Source organism: Apteryx mantelli, chromosome 17 (genome assembly GCF_036417845.1).
Source record: "Apteryx mantelli isolate bAptMan1 chromosome 17, bAptMan1.hap1, whole genome shotgun sequence".
Classification (NCBI taxonomy): domain Eukaryota; kingdom Metazoa; phylum Chordata; class Aves; order Apterygiformes; family Apterygidae; genus Apteryx; species Apteryx mantelli.
This window is the reverse complement of record NC_089994.1, coordinates 2,178,472-2,203,679: the sequence shown is the minus strand read 5'-3', so window position 1 is coordinate 2,203,679 and position 25,208 is coordinate 2,178,472. Positions and strand designations below refer to the sequence as shown.

The 25,208-nt window shown below is 53.2% G+C and overlaps 1 long non-coding RNA gene across 3 annotated transcripts; it reads left to right on the top strand.

Moving 5' to 3' along the window:
* The first annotated feature begins 157 nt into the window (after positions 1–157).
* Positions 158–14,417, top strand: LOC106494545 (uncharacterized). Of its 3 annotated transcripts, none has more exons than XR_010885933.1 (4): positions 158–243; positions 8,712–8,873; positions 11,519–11,668; positions 13,824–14,417. It is a non-coding gene; the product is annotated as an uncharacterized lncRNA (long non-coding RNA). The 3 variants fall into 3 exon arrangements; XR_010885934.1 differs by having other exon boundaries at positions 8,559–8,873; XR_001294325.2 differs by lacking the exon at positions 158–243 and having other exon boundaries at positions 6,958–8,873.
* The last annotated feature ends 10,791 nt before the right edge of the window (positions 14,418–25,208 follow it).

Here is a 25,208-nt window from a genome sequence, read left to right as displayed (position 1 = left end):
GCAGCGAGGGCGGGCGGGGCTGCCGTGGAGCGCGGCGCAGGCGCCACCTGGCGGCGAGGGGGACCGGGCGCCACACGGCGCGTGGCGCGCCGTGACGTTAGCGCGGCCTCCGTGCGCATGCGTGCGAAGTGCGACGGGCACTAGGACCATGCAGTGGCTCCCGGCAGGGGTTTCTGCCCCGGGATCCTGTACCAGGATCCTGTCCCGGGACCGGCACCGGGATCTGCACTGAGGGGCAATGGGGTAGGAGGGGGCAATGGGGTAGGAGGGGGCTATGGGGCAGGAGGGGGCTATGGGGCAGGAGGGGGGTTGTGTCGGGCTCTACGGACTCATACCCGGCTGTGTGGGTCATACGGCCTGTGCTGGGCTCTATGGGCTCGTATGAGCTCTTGTCAGGCTCTGCGGGCTCATACAGGCCTGTGCCGGACTCTGTGGACTCGTATGGGGTCATGCCGGGCCAGTTCGGGCTCGTGCCAGGCTTTGGGCTTGTACAGGTGGTATGGGCCCATGCTGGGCTCTACGGGCTCTTATGGGCCTGTGCTGGCCTCTATGGGCATGTACGGACTCGTAGCTGGCTCTACAGGCTCATATGGGCTCGTTCCAGGCTCTGCAGACTCGAATGGGTTTGCGCTGGACTCTACGGCCTCATAGAGGCCTGTGCCGGGCTCTATGGGCTAGTACGGCCTGTGTCAGCCTCTACAGACTCGTATGGCTCGTACAGGCCTGTGCCGGGCTCTATGGGCTCATATGGGCTCATACAGGCCTGTGCCGGGATTGTACGGGTTTGTGCTGGGCCGTACAGGCTCATATGGGCTCCTGCCAGGCTCTACACACTCATATGGGCCTGTGCTGGGCTCTACGGGATTGTACGGGCTTATGCCGGGCTCTACAGGCTCGTACGGCCCTGTGCTGGGTTCTATGGGCTCCCACGCACCTGTGCCAGTCTCTATGGGCTTGTACAGGCCTGTGCCAGGGTCTACACACTTGTATGGGCTTGTGTTGGACTCTACGGTCTCGTACTGGCCTGTGGTGAGTTCTGCGAGCTTCTACGGGCCCTTGCCAGGGTTGTATGGGATCGTACCAGACTCTACAGGCTCGTACGGGCCTGTACCGGACTCCATGGGCTTGTACAGGCTTGAGCCACCAGGCTCTACGGGCTCATACTGGCTCGTTCCAGGCTCGATGGGCTCGTATGGGGCTGTGCCCGGCTCTATGGGCTGTTATGGGTCTGTGCCCGGCTCTATGGGCTCGTATAGGGCTGTGCCTGGCTGTACGGGCTTGTAAGGGTCTGTACTGGGCTCTATGGGCTCGAAAGGGCTTGTGCCGGGCTCTACAGGCTTGTACTGGCCCGTGCCAGGCTCTACAGGCCTGTGCCAGTCTCGTTCGGGGTTGTATGGGCTTGTGCCAGGCTCTACAGGCTCATACAGGCCTGTGTCTGTCTACAGACTTGTGCGGGCTCCTGCTGGGCTCTACGGGCTCGTACGGGCTCCTGCTGGGCTCTACGGGCTTGTATGGGTCTGTGCCAGGCTCTACAGGCTCATACACACATGCGCTGGGCTTGTTCAGGGTCTTACAGGCTCGTGCTGGTCTTATTCAGGCTTCTACAGGCCTTTGCTGGGCTCTGCGGGCTCATATGGGCCTTTGTCGGGCTCTGCAGACTCGTACAGGTTTATGCCGGGCTCCACATTGATAAAATTATCTGTTCTCTTTTGTTCGTTTGCGGGCACCAGTAATGAGCAGCAGGAGTCAGATTTCTTAGTTGCTATGTCTTATTGCTAGCAATAAGGTGCCTCTTGGCTGGGAGCACAAGAAGGACAGGGCTTTCTTTGTTACGTCTTACAAGCGAAGATAAACTGTTACACGTTCAATACTTTATTTACATAACCAGCCAGATCTGTCCACCGGTCATAGCTCTACCAATCCCCCTGCCTTGTTACACTACAGTAATTATGCGCCAGCCTTAAACGGTTTATCTTATATTATTCATTAGCTGATTTTTTTATCTCTTCTGGTGAACAACTTTTGTACCGTTGGCTAAATTAAACCGGTTTCTTTGCAGTTCTTTAACTTTGTATGAAAAACAGGGCTAAGGCAAGGGCAGATAAGACGTTCGGCTTGCAGGGTGCGAGACCTTGCATGTGCTTTTCTGTAAAACTAGAGCATAGTCGAAATTTCTTTAACACCTGCCAGTGGCCTATCAGGGCCTGACCCAGAAGTGACCTCACTGGCAGGTAGCCCTGTGCACTGGGCATGTTGTAACCGTGGGCCCAGGGGAGGCCCCTGCTTGGGGGCATACAGGGAGGGGAGAAGGGGCCTGGAGAGGCAAGCACCAGCCTGGGGGCAAGCGAGGCCTTGTCTGGTAACTCACAGCCAGGGGAAGGATGCGGATGTTGTCCCTTTTGGAGCTGAACTGCTTGCACAGTGGCTGGTCCTTCAGCAAGCTCAGCAGCTCCTGCAGCACGTCCATTGCAACCATGGGTTTATCCATCACCACCTTTCACATGGTCACGGCAGTGCTGTAAGCCCAGAGTACTCTGTCAGCGGCACCTCCTTGGCCACAGTGCCGTAGTCTGGGCAAGCCCTGGAGGTCCCCAGCTGTGCGGCAGCCCTGCCCCTGCACAGGCCCTCCTCGCTGGAAACCCAAAGAGGGCCCTGCCCATGTGGGCAGGACATGACCAAGCTGAAGTCCCTTGTGGGGCAGGCAGGGAGCATAGCCACTGGGCTCTGGGGATGAAGGCAGGGACACTTGCTCAACTCTGGCTTTTGAAGGGCTGCTTGATGCACCAGGTCTGGGAAGTGGTGGGAGAGACAGAGGGCCTTGCCCCTTGGGGGTGTCCTGGGGATCTCCTTGGGTCTGGCCATCCTTGGGCCCTTCTCCCCATGTGGGATGAGCCCTCTGGGCTGACAGGCCCCATATCTGTTGCAGAGTGGGGAGCAGTACAGCAGGATCACGATCACCTCATCAGGGTTTGAGGAGGCCAGCTGGCAAAGGGTCCTGTTTAGGGCAACCTGGGCCACCAAATCCCTGACATACTTCTGGTTCCTGTAGAGGCACCTCATGATTCATGGTACATGGAAGAGAAATGGGTGAAGGTGGGGCTGCTACCAGAGAGCATCCATTGCACCAGCTCCCACTGAGATCTGCCTCCCTCTTTCCCATTTCCACCGCTCCTTGCTGCCTTCAAAGGGTGCCTGATGCCCAAGAACCTTGGGTCTGGTGGGGAGAAACAATGTCCCAGAGGGCTTGAGCCCCAGGCATGCCAGCACCAGGCTGCTTACATTTTCCAGCAGAGAGAGAGTGTCCAGCAGGAACATGTTCAGCATGTGGGTAGCCACCACCGTGCTGTAGGTGCTGCAGTTCCTCATGCCCTTGTTGGCTGTGACAATGATGTCTGTCCCCTTGGACACAGTTTGGCAACCCAGATGGGACTCTAGGCAACCATCGTCGCATCCTCTTGTCTCCAGACTTCCAACAGCCAGCATCGGGTGAGTTCACCTAAGAGCTTTGGTGACGGGAGGTACAGACTGGTGTGTGTTAAAATTCCTCATCTAAATTCTGGAGAGAATAGGTTCGAGTCCCACCTCCGGCATTTGAGAGGGTTCCAGTTCCATCTCAATCCGGCCGGAAGGGGGAGTGCGCAGCCTGATCAGCGTAAGGCAAGTGCGCAAGACTCCAATACACATGGGAAACATACCCGGCGTAGAGAAGGGGATGCCCTTCGCCGAAGTACTGGAAAACTGGAGAAAGATTGACGGTACTGTAGTGTCAGGAAAAAAGAAACTAGTGACCTTGTGCCAGGAAGACTGGCCCCTCCTTACCCAGAGGGGCAGCCCAGCTGAATGGTGGCCACTGCAAGGGACTTTTGACCAACAAGAACTGACCTTTTTATGAGATCACCTAGAAGACAGATTCCCATGACAAATGGATTATTGGTGTGTGGGGGATAATTTGGCATTTGCTAGAAAAAAGGAGACGTCTAAAAACCAGAGAAAAGTTTCTTCTCAGAATACTGTAAGTAGTGCAGCTGCTAAAACGCCTGTGGAAACCACTCCACCCTATGTGCTACCCTCTGCTTCAACCTCTCTATATCCCCCCTTGCCTTCCACCTCTGCCTTTCAAGCCCCTTTGCAAGCCGTTCCTGTGCCAGGAGTGGCCCCACCAGGTCTGGACGGGCTACCTCAGGTAGCTACTATGCGAGTTTACTGACCCTGGCAGCCCCAAGATTTGACTGTATGGAGTCAAGAAACTCCCAGGCTTAGGGGGATCTGGGAAAGGTTTTGCAAGAAGTAAGGGGAATATTTCGCACACATAACCGCACTTGGGGGGATGTGCAGATGCTTCTTGAAGCCCTGTTCACTCCTGATGAGAAACATGCGATTCGAGACGTGCATCATCATTGGGCTGAACAAAGAGGAGTGGTGGCCACCGGAACGGTGTGGCCAGCTGCAGATCCCAGATGGGATTATAACATAGAAGCAGATTATTGACAGTTACAATTAGCTAAACAGGGTATAGAGGAAGCCATACATTTGGCCGGACAGAGAACTGCAAATTGGTCTAAGATCCGGGAGTGTCAACAACAAATTGATGAACGCTCCTCGGCATTTCTGTCCGGATTGTTTAAGCAAATTAGAATGTTCAGGGGAGGGATTGACCCAGAGGCAGAGGCTAACAGACCCCTAGTAGTTTCTATTTACATAGACCAAACATCTCCAGATATAAAAAAATATTTCTCTAAGCACGTTCCTGATTGGCCAGGAAAATCCATGGACAAATGCCATGTGCTTGGCTACCTTTGTATATAACGGAAGGGAGGAGAAAAAAGCTAAGGAGAAACAGCGACAGAGAAAAGAGGAAGTCAGTATGCTAGCAGCAGTACTGAGAGATGGAATTCCAGTGAACAGGGGTAGAGGCTGAGGAAGACCTGGGAGAGAAAGGTGGAGTCAGAATGTATGAGACAGACAACCAGGATTGAAAGGACCCTGCCATTACTGTGGGGAGCAAGGGCACTGGAAATGAGAATGTCCCGTAAGACCCCGCGGGAGGGAGGGATTACAAGGAGGGACCGGGAGTAGAAACAGGCCACAACTTTCAGAAGCATGACAAGCTGGGGAGTCCTGTGGAAATGGGAATGAATGCATGGAATATACCATTAGGTTTTAAAGGTCAGGTGATGGGAAAAGTTGGAGGGTGTGAAGTACCGTTCTTAGTAGACACAGGGGCTACTCTTTCCCTTTTGCATTTTGAACTCAAGGGATACAAATCATCGGACAGAATTGTAATACATGGGGTAACTGGGAAAGGGGAATGACTATTGACCAAGCCTATGTTACTCATGATTGAAGAGAAGGGAGTATGGGGTTGTTTTGTAATTTCTGCATATTCGCCTTCTTGTCTCTTGGGAAGAGACTTACTACAAACTATGGATACTCAAATCTGTCTCCAGCCGGAAGAGGTAAAATTAGTCTTTATGGGATCATGTATTTTGGCTGAAGTGGGGGACAAAAGGATAACAGAATTACTGATTCCATCCGAATTAAAATTAGTCCCAACCAAATTGTGGAGCTGCTCGGGCATGGACGTAGGCCTGTTAAAGTCAGCCAGTCCAGTTTCAATTAGAACAAAGGAAGGACCTCCCCCTGCGGTTAAACGATACCCTATTCCACAAGAGGCAGAAAGGAGTATCCAAAAACAGATGGACTGTTATCTAAAATCAGGTATTCTACAAACCTGTGAATCTCCGTATAACACTCCAATTTTACCAGTTAAAAAGAATAGGTTAGATTCCAATGGTGACCTGGAGTATTGATTTGTACAAGACTTAAGAGCTATTAATCAATATGTAATTGCTCCTCGCCTAGTGTTTCCTGACCCTTCAACTATATTGTTGCAAATACCCCACTGGGCAGTGTGTTTCACTGTAACTGACTTAAGGGCAGCCTTTTTCAGTATACCGATAGCTGAAGATAGTCAAGAACTTTTTGCTTTTACCTGGAAAGGACAGCAGTTAACTTGGACTTGATTGCTACAGGGATTTACCAGGTCTCCAACTATGTTTTCACAAATACTTAAAAACAATTTGGAAGACATTGAGCTTCCAAAAGAATCAGTACTAATACAATATGTAGATGATTTATTATTAGCCAGTAGAAATTATGAAATATGTTTGAGGGACACTGTTTTCTTATGCACTGCCTTAGCAGAAAAAGGGCACCGTGCATCCCTATCCAAGCTTCAGCTGTGTCAAAAGGAAGTAAAATATTTAGGTTTTATTTTGAAGAAAGGACATGGACTAATTGATCCAGATCAAGTAAAAGCAATTCTTGAGTTGCCAAGCCCAGTAACTAAGAGAGAGTTAAGTGGATTTTTTAGGGGCTGTAGGATTCTGCAGACCATGGATTCCTGGACTAGGAGAAATTATTAAACCCCTAGTCCAGGCAACAAAGAAAGAAGAGGTGGAGCCACTGGCCTGGGGTTCAGAACGAAAAAAAGCTTTTATATCTTTAAAAAAGGCCTTGACTTTAGCTCCAGCTCCAGCACTGACTCCAGGGTTACCAGATTATAGTAAAGACTTTGAACTGTTTGCCCATGAACGACAAAGAGTAGCAAGCAGAGTGCTCACTCAAAGGTTTGGCCCTCATTGCAGACCGGTAGCCTACTACTCAACCCGGTTAGATCCAGTAGCTAAAGGTACTCTGGGGTGTATTAGAGCGATAACTGCAACTGCAGCCATTATTGAAAAGGCACAGCCAGTAGTTTTGGGCCATCCGATGACTGTGCATGTACCTCATGAAGTAGAGTTATTGCTAAAGCAATATGCTACCCAGGCACTGTCACCACGGAGAGCCCACCAATATGAACTTATGATTCTACATGCAGATAATGTAACCCCCAAAAGGTGCAACATTTTAAATCCAGCTACACTGTTGCCTCTACCTGAAGACCCCGAAGGACACCACTCCTGTGAACAGGTGATTATCAGCTCCAGTAAACCCCGAGAGGACCTTAAAGATGTACCCCTTGAAAATCCAGATCTAATCCTCTTCCCTGATGGTTCATCTTACTACCTGAACGGAAAATGATGTTCAGGGTATGCTGTTACTAGCCTTTTCAAAGTACTCAAAACTGGTCCTTTGCCCCTGCCCATTAGTGCTCAAGGGGCAGAACTAATAGCTCTTGCACAAGCCATGAAGTTGGGAGAAAACCTGCGGTCAACGTGTATATTGACTCTAAATATGCTTTTGGGGTATGTCATGCTGCAGGAATGCTGTGGAAAGAGAGGATTCATTTCATTGGCTGGGAAGATGATTGCTAATGGACAAGAAGTGCAAGGGTTGTTAAAGACAATTGAACTCCCTAAAGAAACTGCCGTTATATATTGCCCGAATCATACAAGAGGAGTATCCGATGTGGCACAAGGGAATAATCTAGCAGACAGAGCAGCTAAAGCAGCCACCTGACAACCCTTTTCTATAACTAACATAGAATGGCCTAACATATTAAGCCCAGCAAAAATCTATGAAGACATACCAAACAAGGAAAAAGAAAATTGGAGAAAATGGGAAGCAATTCAAAATGATGAAGGAATTTGGACCATAGGTAATAAACCCATCCTTCCAGTGAGGTACGTACTCCCCATAGCTAGGTGGTACCATGATCGTGGACACGGAGGACTGTCATCTATCGCCTTACAAATCTTACAAAACCAGGCAGCTCTGGGAGTTTACGCTGTTGCAAAACACATAACCACCACCTGCTTGATATGCTAGAAGTTTAATGATACTCGACCAAAAACTGAGCAAGGAAGTTGCCTGTGGGCATATTTCCCTTTCCAACACCTACAAATCAATTATGCTAATCTCCCACCTGCTGAAGGCTACAAACACCTTCTTGTGATCATCAACCAGCTAAGCGGTTGAGTAGAAGCCTTCCTACTTGCAACACAGATACAGCCGCAGTAATTAAGGCTCTATTAAGGCAAATTCTTCCTTGATATGGACTACCAGAAACTATAAATTCGGACAGGGGTTCTCATTTTTCAGCTGGAATCTTATAAAAACTATATCAAATGATAGGAATCCATAGAGAATTACATACACCCTATCACCCTCAGTCCTCGGGGCAAGTAGAAAGGATGAATAGAACCATTAAGGCTAAATTAGCATGAGTATGTACACAAACCAATCTTAAATGGCCAACAGCCCTAAATTTAGTTTTGTGGGAAATTAGGACTACCCTGAGACAGCCAGTAGGGTTGTCCCCAGCAGAAGTTTTGTTTGGACGACAGTTAGTTGTACCTGTGACTTATATCCCAGCAAAGACCAGCCTCTTGGACGGGGATGAGCGGTTAACCAAATATGTGTTAACTTTACAAGCTTCTTTCCAAAATGCATGGAACCAAGACCAATGGGCTCAGGCAGTACCTACAGAAATCAAGGTAAATGATACTCAATCTGGTGATGAGGTTATGATTAAGGTACATAGTGGAAAAAATAAACTTGAAACAAAATGGAAAGGCCCCTATACAGTATTATTAACCTCTTATTTTGCTGTAAAGGTCGTGGGGAAGGATCGCTGGATCCATCATTCCCATGTCAAGAAATTACCAACTTCCCAGGAGAGCAGGACCTCTACCCTGGAAGATAAAGCCATTCCAGTTCCCCAAAACTGAAGGAATTCCCAGTATGTGCCGCTCTTGTTTCCTTTCCAGAGCCACGTGGACACGTGAGTCGCCGGATGCTTGGCCGAGCCAACCGTCTCAGAGTGTAAACGAAGGACATCATCCTTACTGGTGTCTTCATCACCCTTACAGTAGTGCCCTCCTCCTGAATGCTGCTCCAAGGGGGGAAGGATTAAGATTTCAGCAACACAGGTGGCTCTGGGTGACATGCAATAATTGTAGTCCTTGTGACCCTCGTTGGTGTGACCAGTGTTACCAAGGCCAGTGGATAAATAACTCTCAAGGTTGGAGTTGGGGAAGTTTAACTAGGCCAGAGGCAGCAGGATGTATTAACTGGTGTTGTTCCTGCCCATTACATCAACCCCGGGCTATAGAGGCTAGACTACGTGCATTAACATTATCAGCTAACTGATGACTCTATTCAAATTATCAAAATGATTAGGCTGCTAATAAGCTTACTTACTATTCAGATGGCCCATTCCAAATTATCCGTAATGGAGCCTGAGATTATGCTAAAATTAGAACTAAAATCCACCCAAGCCCCAGAACATGGTTGCACCAAAAGAGGTAGCTCAAACCCTAATCTACCAAGCAACACAAGATCATACCCTAGATGGTGAGTGGATAAGTAATCTGTTCGCCAACTGGGGACTCTCCTCATGGCTGAGCAGCCTGTAAGGTTCCCTAATTAACATATTCTTACCAGTAGTAATCACACTGTTATTGGCATGTCGTGTTATTACCTGTGTACATGATTGCTTACAAAATATGTTACTGCGTTCTATGCAAGGATACGGGAGAATGCTCAAACAGGAACAATTATAAGAGGGCAGGGACGCCCACAAAAAACAAAAGGAGGGACTGTTGGATATAATAGCATTTGCTTAGCACTAGTAGCTAAATTTACTGAAGCCTAAGGCTGCACATTGCTGAACTCTTCCCAAAATTGTTTGAGCCAGTTCGAACAAGGAGGGAACGAGTTGATAAGGAAGTAACAAAACAGCTTCAACAATGATCAGCGAGTACCATAACTCCTCCTGGAGACAATGGGGAAACCAACCCGGAGCAAAGAAGCTACTACTTGTCAAGCAATTATTGGTGCAGCAAATCAGAGAATGGACAAAGAACTTAACCCATAAGAGTATAAATACCAAGGGAAATTTCCATTCAGGGGTCCCTTGTAAGAGGCACCCAGCTCGAGCTGTAATACTAACAAAATCACCTTATAAAGAATTATTTTGTATCTTTTGGATCAAGTGGAAACCTAGAGTTGAACTCTGTTAAGGACACTGGATTGAACAGTTTCCCTAACACTGGCCCTGCCATGATATCCGTGTCTGGAAGGACACAGCCCACCACAGCTTTTACGTTTTTGCTGCACAACAAATCTGAACAGGCAATGAAGAGCATCCAAAGCCCATGGTTGGTCTCTGGGTCCTCATAAGCACAGCAAAGGATGAGATGCCCCACCAGCTGTCCGAGGATCAGGACAGAGATTTTTTGGTAGCAGGCAGGGCTGTCATCAACTCCTCCAAAGGGGCACCAGAACTGGGTGAGGGGGGCAGTACAGGCAGAAGGGCTGATGGGAGGCAGTTGGGACCAAAGTCCTGAAGCCAAGCATCTGCCCAGGGAGGGATCCCAGGTGAGTCAAAGCTTTGGAGGGCCCTGCAGGCCTTGGCTCCCACAGCACCTGGGCAGCAGCCCAGGGAAGGCAGCACTGCCAGACCTGGCCTCACATTATGCTCCCTGTGCAGTCCTGCCCTGCAAAGTGCTGGGGGCACAGCTGGCTCCTCAGAAAAAAAAAAAGGGATTTGAGAGAGAAGCCCATGGAAAGAGGGGCAAAGACCTTTGCTTCAGTGCAGAGCTTTGCTGAGTGCCCTAACCTGTGCCCAGGCTTCCCTTGGAGGGAACCTTGTGCTGCTGGCTGCTCTGGTCTGCAGGGAAGGGGCAATGCACTGGCTGGAGGGTTCCCGGCTCCTTACCTCCAGCGAAGAATAGCTGGCTAGAAAATTGCTCAGCCTCCCAGTCCTCCCCACAGCTCTCTCACACACAGCAGCTCTGAGCTGGCGAAGGGCAACAGGATCTGGGAGGAGAAAGGCTAGTGGTCTGCCTGAGGAGCTGAGTCCCACTCCAGCAGAAGCAGCTCTGCTAAGCGCTTGGCTGGATTGATACAGTCCATCAAGGCTTCCTCAGAGCTAGAGCGAAGTCTGGAATGGGGTTCCTGTTCCAAGCGGCCCAAGCCTGCAAGGCCGATGCCATGGCAAGGCAGGTAGGCAGACCCAACCCCCTCACAGCCTCTGCCCATTTCCACGCCCTCCTCCAGAACATCACCCTGTGTGCCCTCTTCAGCAAGGCAGGGCTTTAGGGCACGACCTTCCCTGGGGGTCTGCATGGGGGAGGTTTGGGTATGGCCTCTTGGGATGGCAGAAGAACAGAACTTCTGGACTGGGCTCCCCTTGCAGGATGGGCAGGTCCCAGTGGGTCTCTGCCCCATTCAGATCTGGGGAGGAAAGCACAAGGGAAAGAGAGGCGGGGGACGGTAGAACCAGCTGCTGTCTGTGTGGTGCCTAGTGAAGAAGGGTCAAATTCCTCTCATGGCTTCAGCGTAAGAAAAGCTTTGGGGGCAGAATTGGCCCAGGAGTGCAGTGGGCAAGGCTTTCCCATGACCCAGGAGGAGTCTGTGGAGAGGGAAGGGACTGGGACCAGAGCTAGGGGACACTAGGCTCACGCCAGAGCACAGTGGGGAACCCCCAGTCACCCAAGGGAGGTTGCCCCCCTCCCTGCAGTGTGGCACTGAGGTGGGGAATGTCCACTCGAGGATGTCACTTCTCTTTCAGGTGAGGAGCAGTCCCTGGGAAGCCCACTCTTTGCAAATGCCAGACCTGCAGGATATTCTGCAGCTCCAGGAGGCTGGAAGTGGCAGAGCTGAGGACCAACACCTGCAGCATGTTGCCCATGCTGTCTAGGGTCTGCAAGGAGAACAGAAGGTTGTGGCACTCTTTCACCGCTCCCTCTGACCCAGAGCAGAATGAGTTGAACTCCTGCTGCCAAGGGAGGACACCCACTGCCCTGCAGTGCCCAGGGAGAGGCCTCAGGGCAGGAGAGCTGCTGCACATGGACCAGTTCATGGGCACTGCCCATGGCCCAGCTCAGGGGAAGGAGATGAAGGGAGGAGGGTGGGAAAGCAAAGCTGAGATCCTGCCCTGCCTTGGATCTTACAGCCACCTCTCAGCACAGGGTAGCCAGGGACAAGCCCAGAGGGGCTGGCAGGCTCCCTGTAGCTGACCCAGTGCATACCTTGGAATAGAGGGACATGTCCAGGTTCTCCATGTCTTCTTTTGGAGGAAGTGAGAAGACAGTCCTAAAGCAGGCAGGGAGGAGGCTGCTCTTTTTGCCCTCCAGAACCAGCTCCACTGCACTGCAAAGAGAGAGAGAGAGGTGCCTGCTCGACACTGGTGCTGGGAGTGCTGCCTTGATGCCCTGGGAAGGCAGATGTGGACCTCTGGGGCAAGAGTCCCCAGGCTGGTACAGAAAACAGGTAGGGGAGCCCTGCAGGGAGGTGCCCCCTCCTTCCATGACACTGCTCCAGGGACAGAGGACAGTCCTGGCAGGTAGGCCTCACACCTTCTCAACCATCTGCCTCCTCCTTTGGGGGAAAAGCCAAGGTGCCCTGGGGAGCTGCAGGGACCCCTCCACCCTCCCAACAAGCCTGGAGCAGGGGAGAGCAGAAGTGCAGCAGACAGCGTCGCCATCCTCCCAGGATGGGGGACACCTCCCAGCCAGGGACAGTGCCATCAAGGCCATGCTGTAGAGAAGTCCAGGCCAAACAGGGGCTGGGGCAGATCCCTCACCGCCATGATATGAAGCATGGCTTGCAGATGCACTGCTGTGCCCAGGTGGTCCGTGGTCTCCTCTTCCAGCAGCACCTGGAGAGCACAACCAGAATTCAGTATGGCAACTGCCATCACACTGCATGAGCAGACCCAGCACCAGTCTGCGAGGCTGGCAGAGCCCTGCTGTCCCCATCCCTGCCCTGGCACTAAGAATATTCTCTGCCACCTTGATATTCTCTGCCTGCTCCTATCTGCAGCAGAAAACATCCAGGCCCCACAACAAGGCCTTGGGGCTGCTGCCTCTGCAGAGGGTGCAGACGGATGCTAGAAACTTCAGCTTCTGCACCTTTTCCAGACCAATGGGGAAGAGAGAGAGAGTTTGAGACTTTTGATACTGCCCCTTCGGGCATGTGGCAGCTGCTGAAACAGGACTTCGTCCATGGCAGCACCAAACTCCAGGGCCAAGGCCAAGGCTGGAGGGGGGGTTGGGGCAGGGACAGATGGGCTGTGCCATGGCCAGGGTCAGGGTGACAGCTGGGCCGCGCCATGGCGGGGCAGGGAGTACAGCAGGCCGTTCCCGGTGCGGCCATGGGGCAGATGCCCACGCTGCACCCCACTTGCCCACGGGGCCAGCCCGGGCGAGACCGGGCCCAGGCGCAGGAGGCGGCGGGCACTGCGCCACACTGGCCCAGGCCTGGGCAGCAGGGACAGCCCCACCGGGGCACGCCATTGGGTGGCATGCATGTCACTCAGGGCACAGCCTGCCCCTCCCAGGCACCCATTGGCTCGCTGCCTCCCCCTCGCTAGCTGATTGGCCAGGTAGAGGGCAGCACCCCTGAGGGCCGGGCAGGCTCGGTGCCACCCTGACTCCAGCACAGTCCCAAGCCTGGCCCGGCCTCGCCTCGCCTCTCCTCTGTAACCCCTTCCCCAGCTCACACCCAACCCTCCCCTTCAGCCCTGACCCTCAGCCCCATCCTGGCCCAAACACCCAGCCCATACACACACCGCTCCCCAGGAACCCTAAGCAGGGCCTGAACCCTCCCCTAAGCCCCCTCTAACCCCAACCCTGAAAGGCGATACCAACCCATTGCCTAAACCACATTAGCCATGGGGTTTGTATTTGATAAGTAATTTTCCCCAGATCATATTGATCAAGTTCAGAGACATTTTGGCTTTTTTCTGTTTCTCATAGCCAAACTATGAAATGCAGTATTAATTAAATTCAGAGTAGGTGGAACTGATTATTTCTGGAGCCCAGGACTTCAGGGAGAGAGTTAGCTTCAATACCATCTAACCTCTTTGAATACAGGCTCGACTGCATGAGGATCTCCATGATCAAGCTCCTACACAACAACAAAATCCAACATGAAAACATGCTGCATGGAATAACAGGTCTGCTGTGCCCTAACTATGAACATTTGCAGGAGCTGCTCAATCAAAACAGAAACTGCAAACTATGAAGATTGAAGAAAAGGAGGTTACAGGCAGCCATTTGCTCTGGACAGAACTCCACCAAATTCGGGTAGTATTATCCCGCCAGTAATCTGTTCCGGTCTCTGTACTGGAGACGTTATTGCCCTTTCAAGTCCTGCTGGCAAGCAGGGTAATAGGAGGGCTCCAAAATGGGCTGAAGACAAAATGAACTAGCTTAGTTCAAACAGCTGATGAGCAGCCTGGACTGATTCAGGCTGAAATGTGTCATACAATGTATAAATTATGCCCTCCACTAATTTAAGTAGGAGGGTGTTGGCACAGTTAGAACTAGAAAAAGATGTCTGTCCATTGTCTAAAAAAATTGTTGTAAAATTTAAAACATTTTAGCTGCGTTCTAATAAAGCTAGTCTCATGTGATCTCCAATAGAAATGTCTCTGGGATGACTATATTAAATTTATTGAGGATAAAAACAACCCTTCTTTTTCAACCCTTGAGTTTGTGGTCTTTGAATTTTGTACTTGACTTTGTTTAAGCCTAGAAGCCTCTTGTCATAGCTATAGATGTTTGACAAAGGCCCCTATATGCTTTCTAGTCTGGTAACTTAGTATGTATTCCAAGAGCGCAGCGAACAGAGGCAGCGAACAGAGGCAGCAGTTTGCGCAGCAGTTCGCGCAGAAGGGCGCGCGAAGGGACGCGCGAAGGGACCTTTGTTTCTGTTCCCTGTGGTGTACACTTCCTCAAGTATGGTCGTGACATGCTGCAGAGCGCGTTCCCCAGCGGCTGTTGGAGTTGCTGTGTCAGAGGCTTGGACCCAGACCGACCCTCTGACAGTAGATGCAGTTCTACAGGTCTCAGGCTGCAGGGAGTGCTTGGGGCCTCTCCGGGAGGCCTGGGCTGGCAGCCAGCTCTCCTGCAGGAGGTGTGCTGCTGTTGACGAGTTGTGTCGTCAGGTAAGGGAGTTACGGGAGGAGGTCAGTAGGCTGCGCAGCATCCGAGAAGCAGAGCAGGAGATAGACAGGGTATTCTCGGAGACTGTGCAGCTCCAGGAGTCCCAACCCCCTGCAGCAGTGGAGTTGCCAGAGGGCTCTGTGCCGTGTGAAGCGGTACATCATAACATCGTAGAAGAAGGCTGGAAACTGGTCACTGCTCGTGGGAGGAGAAAGGCTCCTACTCCTCCTGAAGACCTGAAGCTGAAGAACAGGTTTAGTGCCCTCCAGGATGAGGAGGAGATGGGCATGGCTGCCAGGGAAGTACCTGGGACAACAGACCCTGTGCCCTGCCAGAACACCCGGAAAAAGCGGCGGGTGATTGTTGTGGGGGACTCCCTGCTACAGGGGATGGAGGCATCTATCTGCCGACCTGACCTCTTGTCTAGAGAGGTTTGTGGCCTGCCAGGGGCTTGTGTGAGAGATGTCATGCAAAGACTGCCAAGGCTTGTCCACGCTTTGGACTATTACCCACTGCTGCTCTTTCATGTGGGCGCCAATGACACCAAGGGCAAACTGGAGACCATCAAGCAGGATTTCAGAGCTCTGGGGATGGTGGTCAAGGGTCTGGGAGCCCAGGTCATCTTCTCCTCAATCCTGCCAGTGAGGGGGATGGATGAGAGGAGGAGGAGACGGACTTTCCAGGTTAACGACTGGCTGCGCCGCTGGTGTTGGCAACAGGGTTTTGGTTTCTACGACCATGGGACCCTGTTTGAAGATTGACAACTGATGGCGAGAGATGGGATCCACCTCACGAGGCGGGGCACGCGGGTCTTTGCCAACAGGTTGGCCAACCTGGTAAGGAGGGCTTTAAACTAGGAAAGATGGGGGAAGGGGAGAGTTATAGTGACAGGGTAGTTGGCAAAAGACTGCTCAAGTCAGGATGCCTCCAGCAGGTGAATGCAGCCAGGGAAGTGCGCATGGGATGTGGCTATGGAGGACCCTCTTTTACCCCTCCTGGGAAACCTGCATGCTCGATCACCTCCCTGAAATGCCTGTACACCAATGCACGTAGCATGGGGAACAAACAGGAAGAACTAGAGATATGTGTGCGGTTGCAGGGCCATGATCTCATTGCCATTACAGAGACATGGTGGGATAGCTCGCATGACTGGAGTGCTGTCATGGATGGCTACGTGCTTTTTAGGAAAGACAGGCCAGGAAAGCGAGGTGGTGGAGTTGCTCTTTATGTGAGAGAGCAACTGGAATGTATTGAGCTGTGCCTAGAGGTGGATGAAGAGCGAGTCGAGAGCTTATGGGTAAGGATCAAAGGGCAGGCTAACAGAGGTGACACTGTTGTGGGTGTTTACTACAGGCCACCTGATCAGGATGAGGAAGTCGATGAGGCCTTCTACAGACAGCTGGAAGTAGCCTCACGATCCCAGGCCCTGGTTCTCATGGGGGACTTCAGCCACCCTGATATCTGCTGGAAAGACAACACAGCTAGGCACAAACAGTCCTGGAGGTTCCTGCAGAGCATTGGTGACAACTTCTTGACACAGGTGGCGGAGGAGCCAACAAGGAGAGGTGTGCTGCTGGACCTCGTACTAACAAACAAAGAAGGACTGGTGGAAGATGTGAAGGTCGGGGGCTGCCTTGGCTGCAGTGACCATGAGATGGTGGAGTTCAGGATCCTGCGAGGAGGCAGCAGGGCACCAAGTAGGATCGCAACCCTGGACTTCAGGAGAGCAAACTTTGGCCTCTTCAGGGACCTACTTGGAGGAATCCCATGGGTGAGGGCCCTAGAAGGAAGGAGTGTTCAAGAGAGCTGGTTAATATTCAAACATCACTTCCTCCAGGCTCAAGAGCGGTGCATCCCTATGAGTAGGAAGTCAAGCAAAGGAGGCAGGAGACCTGCATGGATGAGCAAGGAGCTCCTGGCAAAACTCAAGCAGAAGAAGGAAGTATACAGAAAGTGGAAAGGGGGACAGGCCACTTGGGAGGAATATAGGAATGTTGTCAGAGTATGCAGGGATGCAACGAGGAAGGCTAAGGCCCGTTTGGAATTAAATCTGGCTAGAGATGTCAAGGACAGCAAGAAGGGCTTCTTCAAATACATCAGCAGTAAGAGGAAGCCTAGGGAAAATGTGGGCCCTTTGCTGAATGGGGTGGGTGCCCTGGTGACGAAGGATGCAGAGAAGGCAGAGTTACTGAATGCCTTCTTTGCTTCAGTCTTTACTGCTCAGACCAGCCCTCAGGAACCCCAGATCCTGGAGGCAAGAGAGAAAGTCTGGAGAGAGGAAGACTTTCCCTTGGTGGAGGAGGAGTGGGTTAGAGATCATTTAAGCAAACTTGACACCCACAAATCCATGGGCCCTGATGGGATGCACCCACGAGTGCTGAGGGAGCTGGCGGATGTCATTGCTAAGCCACTCTCCATCATCTTTGAAAGGTCATGGAGAACAGGAGAGGTGCCCGAGGACTGGAAGAAAGCCAATGTCACCCCAGTCTTCAAAAAGGGCAAGAAGGAGGACCCAGGGAACTACAGGCCAGTCAGCCTCACCTCCATCCCTGGAAAGGTGATGGAGCAGCTCATCCTGGAAGCCATCTCCAAGCATGTGGAGGAAAAGAAGGTGATCAGGAGTAGTCAGCATGGCTTCACCAAGGGGAAATCATGCCTAACCAATCTGATAGCCTTCTATGATGGAATGACTGGCTGGGTAGATGAGGGGAGAGCAGTGGATGTTGTCTCCCTTGACTTCAGCAAGGCTTTTGACACTGTCTCCCATAGCATCCTCATAGACAAGCTCAGGAAGTGTGGGTTAGATGAGTGGACAGTGAGGTGGATTGAGAACTGGCTGAATGGCAGAGCTCAGAGAGTTGTGATCAGAGGCACAGAGTCTAGTTGGAGGCCTGTAGCTAGCGGTGTCCCCCAGGGGTCAGTACTGGGTCCAGTCTTGTTCAACTTCTTCATCAATGACCTGGATGAAGGCACAGAGTGCACCCTCAGCAAGTTTGCTGATGATACAAAACTGGGAGGAGTGGCTGATACACCAGAGGGCTGTGCTGCCATTCAAAGAGACTTGGACAGGCTGGAGAGGTGGGCAGAGAGGAACCTCATGAAGTTCAACAAAGGGAAGTGCAGGGTCCTGCACCTGGGGAGGAATAACCCCAGTCACCAGTACAGGTTGGGGGTTGATGTGCTGGAAAGCAGCTCTGCGGAGAAGGACCTGGGAGTGCTGGTGGACACCAAGTTAAGCATGAGGCAGCAATGTGCCCTTGTGGCCAAGAAGGCCAATGGTATGCTGGGGTGCATCAGGAAGAGTGTTGCCAGCAGGTCGAGGGAGGTGATTCTCCCCTTCTTCTCAGCCCTGGTGAGGCCACATCTGGAGTACTGCGTCCAGTTCTGGGCTCCCCAGTACAAGAGGGATGTGGCACTACTGGAGCAAGTCCAGCGAAGGGCCACAAAGATGATGAGGGGACTGGAGCATCTCTCTTATGAGGAAAGGCTGAGAGAGCTTGGCCTGTTTAGCTTGGAGAAGAGAAGGCTGAGAGGAGATCTTATCAACGTGTACAAGTATCTGAAGGGAGGGTGTCGAGAGGATGGGACCAGACTCTTTTCAGTGGTGCCCAGCGACAGGACGCGAGGCAACGGGCACAAACTGAAACACAGACACTTCCATCTGAACATGAGGAAAAACTTTTTCACTGTGAGGGTGACAGAGCACTGGAACAGGTTGCCCCGAGAGGTGGTGGAGTCTCCTTCTCTGGAGATATTCAAAACGCACCTGGATGCAATCCTGTGCAACGTGCTCTAGGTGACCCTGGTGGAGCAGGGGGGTTGGACTAGATGATCTCCAGAGGTCCCTTCCAACCTCAGTGATTCTGTGATTCTCTGATTCTGTGAAATTTAACTCGATTTGCTTATTTGATTGTGATTGACCCATAACTGCCTAGAATGGAAGAAGGTTCCAGGAAGAATGTAGGGTGTGACTGACCACAGCTGTTGCGAAGAAAGCTGAATTTATCTCAACACACAGGGAACTGGGGGGTGGCCTTTGCTTTAGGCTACCCTCTGGACTCCTGCAAACACTTGAAGGCTGGAAATACATCGTTACAGGAGTAGAAATAATTAGTGGTATAGGGAATGTGCTCCCCACCTGAGCTGCAGCTGGTCCAGCAACCATTGCTGGTTTGAACTGGTGATTTGCTACTTTTCCCTGCCCAGAGAAATACAATCCGATACTGGGTCACATTTTGAGAATAACAAACTGCAAACTTGGTGTGCTTCAAATGGAGTTCAGTGGGCTTTCTACCTACTGTAGCAACCTCAAAGTAATGAATGGGCTACAAAAACATCAGCTACACCACAGTGACTCCATTAATACTTTGACGTGGGGATCCCATTTGTGGGAAGCTGCAAGTCAGCTAAATAAGCGACAAACCCCCATGGCAAGTCCCATAGATAAGGGATTCATGTCAGTAGCTGCACAAATTTCTGTCGAAACAGAAGTGAATCCCTCTCAAAGTCCTGGAGATGAGGTTGTGGTCAAACACCCAGCTCAGGGATCAGTCTGGGTGACTCTGCTGGTTTACAAAGGAAAAGGAGTTTGGCATGCTGTGGACACTAATGGGAGTAAGTTAACCCTAAGTGAGGTTTGAGTTATGTCCAAGACCTAGGTGTCTTCTCTTGCAGGAAAATGTGGTGTCACCTTCTCACCGTGGGAACACTGATAACTGGCAGAGACACCCAAACGCCATCTCTGACAGGTTCTGCCCATGGGACAACGTGGGTATTGAAGATCAGTTGCAACCCATCTTTAAAACTACCGTTACAAGAGGAATATCAGCTGCAATAGCATGAGGTCAAGGACGGATAGCAGGCAATAATGTTACACTCACTCTAAGACCTAAAGTTAGTCTAAATGTAACTATATGTAATAACACATCAGATGGGAAGCTGCACATGGTTTTACAGTAGAATGAAATAGGTACTACAGACATGAAAGGCAACATTTGCTGGTGTAAAGTGACATATGTTTTTGACCAAATCGCCATGCTGACTTACTGGTTAACCTCTTGTGACTGAACAAAATGTCTTATTTTTGCACCATTTAATACATCAGTAACACTTGGGGTTTCCTTCCATCAACTCAACAACTTTCTCAAATAAAACAGCAAGGTTATTCAACACCTGTCCAAAACTGAAAAATGCTTAGAAGAAAGTGAAGGAATGATAATATATGATAATAATGAACAGATTCAGTTAGCAAAAGTGGAAAGCAGCCTTGCTGAACATCATGGGTGTGACATCTCTAAAGGCTCATCACCAAAAGCTACCCACATACTGCAATGGATGTGACATCCTAGGTTCATACTGTTCGTGATCACTGTCTTATTTGTTATAACCTTGATTTTGATCTGTTTTTTAAAAAATCAAATAGAACATACATATGAATGAAATATTAACTCAAGTTAAATCACATACCAAACTATGTGGCTGGTGCTGGTGTAATCAGCCCCCCTTGCATAAAAACTCCTGTGAGAGGGGTGGCGAGCACTGCACCTTGGCACCAGGGCTTCTGCCTGTGGGGCCACCAGGAGCCCCCAGGAGCCCTGGCTGCCACATCACAGGGGCCGCAGGGACCCTCAGCTGGGGCCGCGCTGCAGCCCCAGCCGGGCCCAGCATCTCCCCCACAGGCCTGGGGCAGGGGGCCGGGGAGGGACCCTGGGGCCAAGGGCTGTGGTTGCCAGGCAACGGGGGGGGGGCACAGGGAGGCCAGGTGACCTGCAGTCAGTGTTGTTGCCAGGCAACAGGGGAGGGCAGGAAGCACCAAGGAGTCATGTGACCTGCATCCAGGCCGTTGCCAGCCAATGCCGGGCAGCCGCAGGCGGCCCTGGGGCAGGTGTCCCGGCCGGCAACGCCTGGGGCCAGGAGCACCAGGGAAAATTTCTCCTACAGCTGTGAATGCCTCCATATCTGAGCCATTCCTTTCCAGTTTTGTAGGCATTGTTATTTCAGTACATTCTGTGAACTTCACATGGAGGAAAGATGAATGAACCTAGGCTAGTGTATCCCAAGTACATAAAGAGCCACGGACGAGTTTGCCCCAACTGTTGATGTGGTTCCTTGCTGTGGAGGACCGGGATTTTGGCAAACATCTCTCGGCAGGGATGTGGGGCATGCTGGGGGCAGCCTTGAGAGCCTGCCTCTGTGGGGAAATTCACAGGGCAGGTTCACTGGCCTTTTTTCCATGTTAAAAGACATGAAAAAGTGTGACAAGAGGAAGGAGAGCCTCTGAGACTGGAAGATGCTTCCGGAGATCCTCTGGCAGCAGGGCAGACTGAACTCCTCTTCCTGCTCTTCCTCACCAGTGGATGGACGGGGACTCCTTCCTCGCCCCACATGCCCCTGGATTTGCTGGGGGCTTCCTTGCCCCACACTGCCTTGGGGCAGCGGGGGGCTCCACCCTCTTCCTCACCTCACACTGGTTCCCCTATGGCAGCCCCTGCACCCTGCTGCCCCCAGGGCCCCCTAGCTGCCCCGGGAGGGGCAGAGAGCGGCCGGGGGTGATGTCGGGGCCCTTTTTGACCCCCATCGGCCCCCCCACAGTGTCACCTGGTGCCCCATGGCCCCTCAGTGTGTGGCGATGAGGACGGCTGGGATCTCTCCAGAGAGGATCCTCAGTCCCCCCACACCATGGCCCTACGGCCTCATGCAGGACCCCCTTTCCCCCCCTGCTGCTTCGCATCCCGCCTGGGCTCTGGCCATGGGATGGCAGAGAGACGCCCCAGCCGCCCCACGGTGGCATGGAGTGAGGAAGACAACTGTCCCCCCAGCCACCCCATGGAGGCCTGGGTTGAGGATGAGGCTGGAACCCCCAGCGACCCCATGGAGGCCTGGATTGAGGATGAGGACAGACTCCCCAGCTTCTCCATGAGAGCCTGGGTGGAGGAGGTGGTTGAACCCCCCCAGCAGCCCCATAGGGGACTGGGTTGAGGAGTGGCACGGACTCCCTGGCATCTCCGTGGGGTCCTGGGTTAAGGAGGAGGATAGACGTCCCGGACACCCCATGGAAGCCCGGGAGGGGGCTGAGCAGACAGATGTTGTCCTCATGGCCATCGAGGGCATGAAGGACATGAGTGCCTATGACCCCAGCGACAACTCGCCTGCTGGAGGATATGATGGGATACTGCGCCGCCAAGCCGGAACACATAAGCCTTCAGCCTGCTGGCGATGGTTGCCAAACCCAGGGCTCTGTAGCTCAATCTGAGTCTGGGCAGGAGTTTCTCTGTGGCAGCAGGCTGGTGGCAACCTGCATACCTTTCAGCTGCAACTGATCGTGGAGCACATCTATGAGAACCTGCTGTGCATCAGTGAGGCCACGGTCCAGACCATCCCCAAGACCTTACTTCTCCTCCTGACATGCCACTACCCCAGTGAGGTGGTCGCTGGCCTGCTGAGTTGCTTGCCAACCTGTGACGGATACATCTCCTGCATTGCCAGCCCAAGTGCAGCAGCCCCAGGGTTGGAGCTGTGCTCTCTCCGGGCCCCATGGATCCCCCGGCTCAGCCAGCTCTGGCAAGGGTCAGTGGGGTGCCAGGATGCTGACCTGACCCTTTCTGGCTGGGGTTTGCGGTGTTGCTGTGGCCATGTGGGAGGTGATGGTCTCCCAGTCATCGACAGCTGAGAAGGTGCTGCAGGAGCTGCTCTGCGCGCTTCAGGAGCAGTCCCTCTGCAAGCCGGGCACCCCCATGCAGGGCCTCACCTGCATCTTCCCCCGACCGTGAATTACCCCGCAGGCTCATTGGACAAGGGAGGCCTCCCTGTGCATGCAGCTGTGGCACTAGGGAGGGCTGTCATTGGCATCCTTGCAGGCGATCCAGGCACTGAAAATCCTCCTCCTGCAGTGCACTTGCAAGCAGGCAGTGAAGGCACTCTTCCCCCACCTCTACCTGGCCCTCCTGTCGCAGATGTCCTTTACCCTCATCCATAGGCAAGAGGACATCCCTACCTTCAGCCACGAGGGCAAACTGACACCTCCCTGCCCTGTCAGGTACCCTGTTCCCCCAGTCCATCCCCCACTGCCTGTGCCAGAGCATGGGGTGACAAACCAGTGCTCTTTTCCCTGGCAGCATGGCAGTGCAAACCATGCAGGTGCTGCTGTGCTGCGCTGGCTACACAGACCAGGTCACTGCTATGCAGCAGCAGGGTGGCTGGGACATGATCAACCGGCCCAAGACCAACCTCACGGGGGTTTTCTTGCTGGCCAGGTAAGTCCCCCTGCCCTCCTTTGCCCCCATCTCAACCTGAGGGCCCAATGGGGTCCCAGTGCAGTTTGCCCATCCGTCTTGGCCATAACGGTGCCTCTCCCACCCATTGCCAGGCAGATGCGGGGGAACCCCCTGAAGGAGCGCACCGAAATCTTCCAGCACCTGAGCTTGGCCCTGAGAGGCAAGGATAAGTGCCAGGAGATCCCCTCCGTGGCCTTCCTCATCGAGGTAGGATGCGGGGTGCTGGCATGAGTGGGAAGGGGCTGGCTGGTGGTGGCAGAGTTTGGGCTCAGTCCTCAGCTGTCACCTACAATTCAAGCACCCTCTGTGCCTTCCCTCTGCACCCCATGTCCTCTGCAGAGGCCAGAGGGCTGCAGATGGGGACAGGCTGAGGGGATGGGGACTTGGGGATGGTGATGGGGGGACAGAGCTGGGGTGGAAGGGTCATGGAGGAGGGGACAAGGATGAGGGGCTGCAAACTGGGCTGGAAATGAGGGCTGCGGCCCGAGCTGGGGATAGGCCTGGGGCCAGGGCCAGGGCCAGGGGATGAGGATGAGGATGAGGACAAGGACTAGGAGCTGGGGCTGAAGGGCCACTGATGGGACTGGGGCTGGGGCTGAGTGAGAGGTGGCAGTGGAGATGCCATACTGCATGCCAGGCTTCCGGTCCTGGGGGTGGCCACCGGTCCTGGTGCCAACCTGCTGCTGCAGTGCCCTGATCTGTATGCGGTGGGCGACGAGGGGGTTCTGAGCCTCTGCCAGGCGTGGCTGGGCAATGAGCGCCAGATCATGCGCTGGCTGGCACTCCGCGGCCTCCTCTCCTTCTCCAAGAAACCTACCACGGTGAGTGAGCGCCTGCTGCCAGTGCCTGTGTCCAGAGCATTTCCACCACCAGCAGTTTGAGGAAAACACTGCCCATCTCCCTGCAGGCTTGGAAGATGAAGGAGCTGATCCCAGACGTGGTGGAGCGGCTGAAGGATGCTGATGGAGAGATGGATGCCAAGGCGCTGGCAGTGCTGCTCAATGTGCTGCGCCACGCCAACCCACAACAGACTGGCCACCTGGCTGTGCATCTGGCCCATGACCTCCTGTCCCTCTTCCCCAACATGAGGATGGTGGCAGGGAGCTGGTAGGGGGCCCTTTCTGGTTCCCTCCATTGCCGCTACTGAGGTTGCCATGCTTGCCCCAGCAGGAGGCTGGTGCCATGTGGGAGCAGGCCATGGGGCTCTTTGGTGAGCTGCTGGGCTTGGACGGTCGGCAGCGAGAGGCAGCAGATGAAGCAGCTGGCGCACCAGGGACTGCTGCCCCTCTTCTTCCATCTCAGCGACCCACATCGCGGCATGGCACAGGTACAGGACACCATGGCAGGTCATGTGGCCACCCTGTTGAGCACCCCAGGCAGCAGCCATGGGGGAGCCCTGGCCTGGCTGCAGTGCCATTGCCCGTCTCCCCGCTCCTCCTCAGGCCACCCGCGCAGCCCTCAGGAGCACTGCAGAGCTCCTTGGCTGGAAGCAGCTCTGGGAGATGTCTGAGAGAGTGCAGACGTGGCGCACTGGTGAGTGCCTGGTGAGGAGGCGCCGGCAGTGCCGGGCCTGTGCTGGCGGTGCTGGCCCCTATCCCAGTGGTGCCAGCACAGCTCCTGGCAGAGCCAGCCCCTGTCCCAGAGGTGCCAGCAAAGCTCTGGGTGGTGCCAGCCCCTGTCACAGCAGTATCTGCATCTTTCCTGGCAGTGCCAGCCCCTGTCCCAGCAGTGCCAGCATATTTCCTGGGGGTGCCAGTCCCTATCCCAGCAGTGCCAGCCCACATCCCAGAGGTGCCATCCCCCATCCTGGAGGTGCCAGCCCCTGTCCTAGAGGTGCCAGCCCCTGGCCCTTCTATGTCAGTGCCTTTTCCAGCAGTGACACCTGTGCCAGCTGTGCCAGCCCCAGTCCTTGAGGTGCGGGTCCCTGTCCTGGGAGGGGGGACAGGCCCAGTGTTGCCAATGCCTGTTCTAGAGAGGGGAACGGTTGTCCCATGGAGGGGGACAGGCCCGGCAGTGCCAACACCTGTACTGGGGGTCC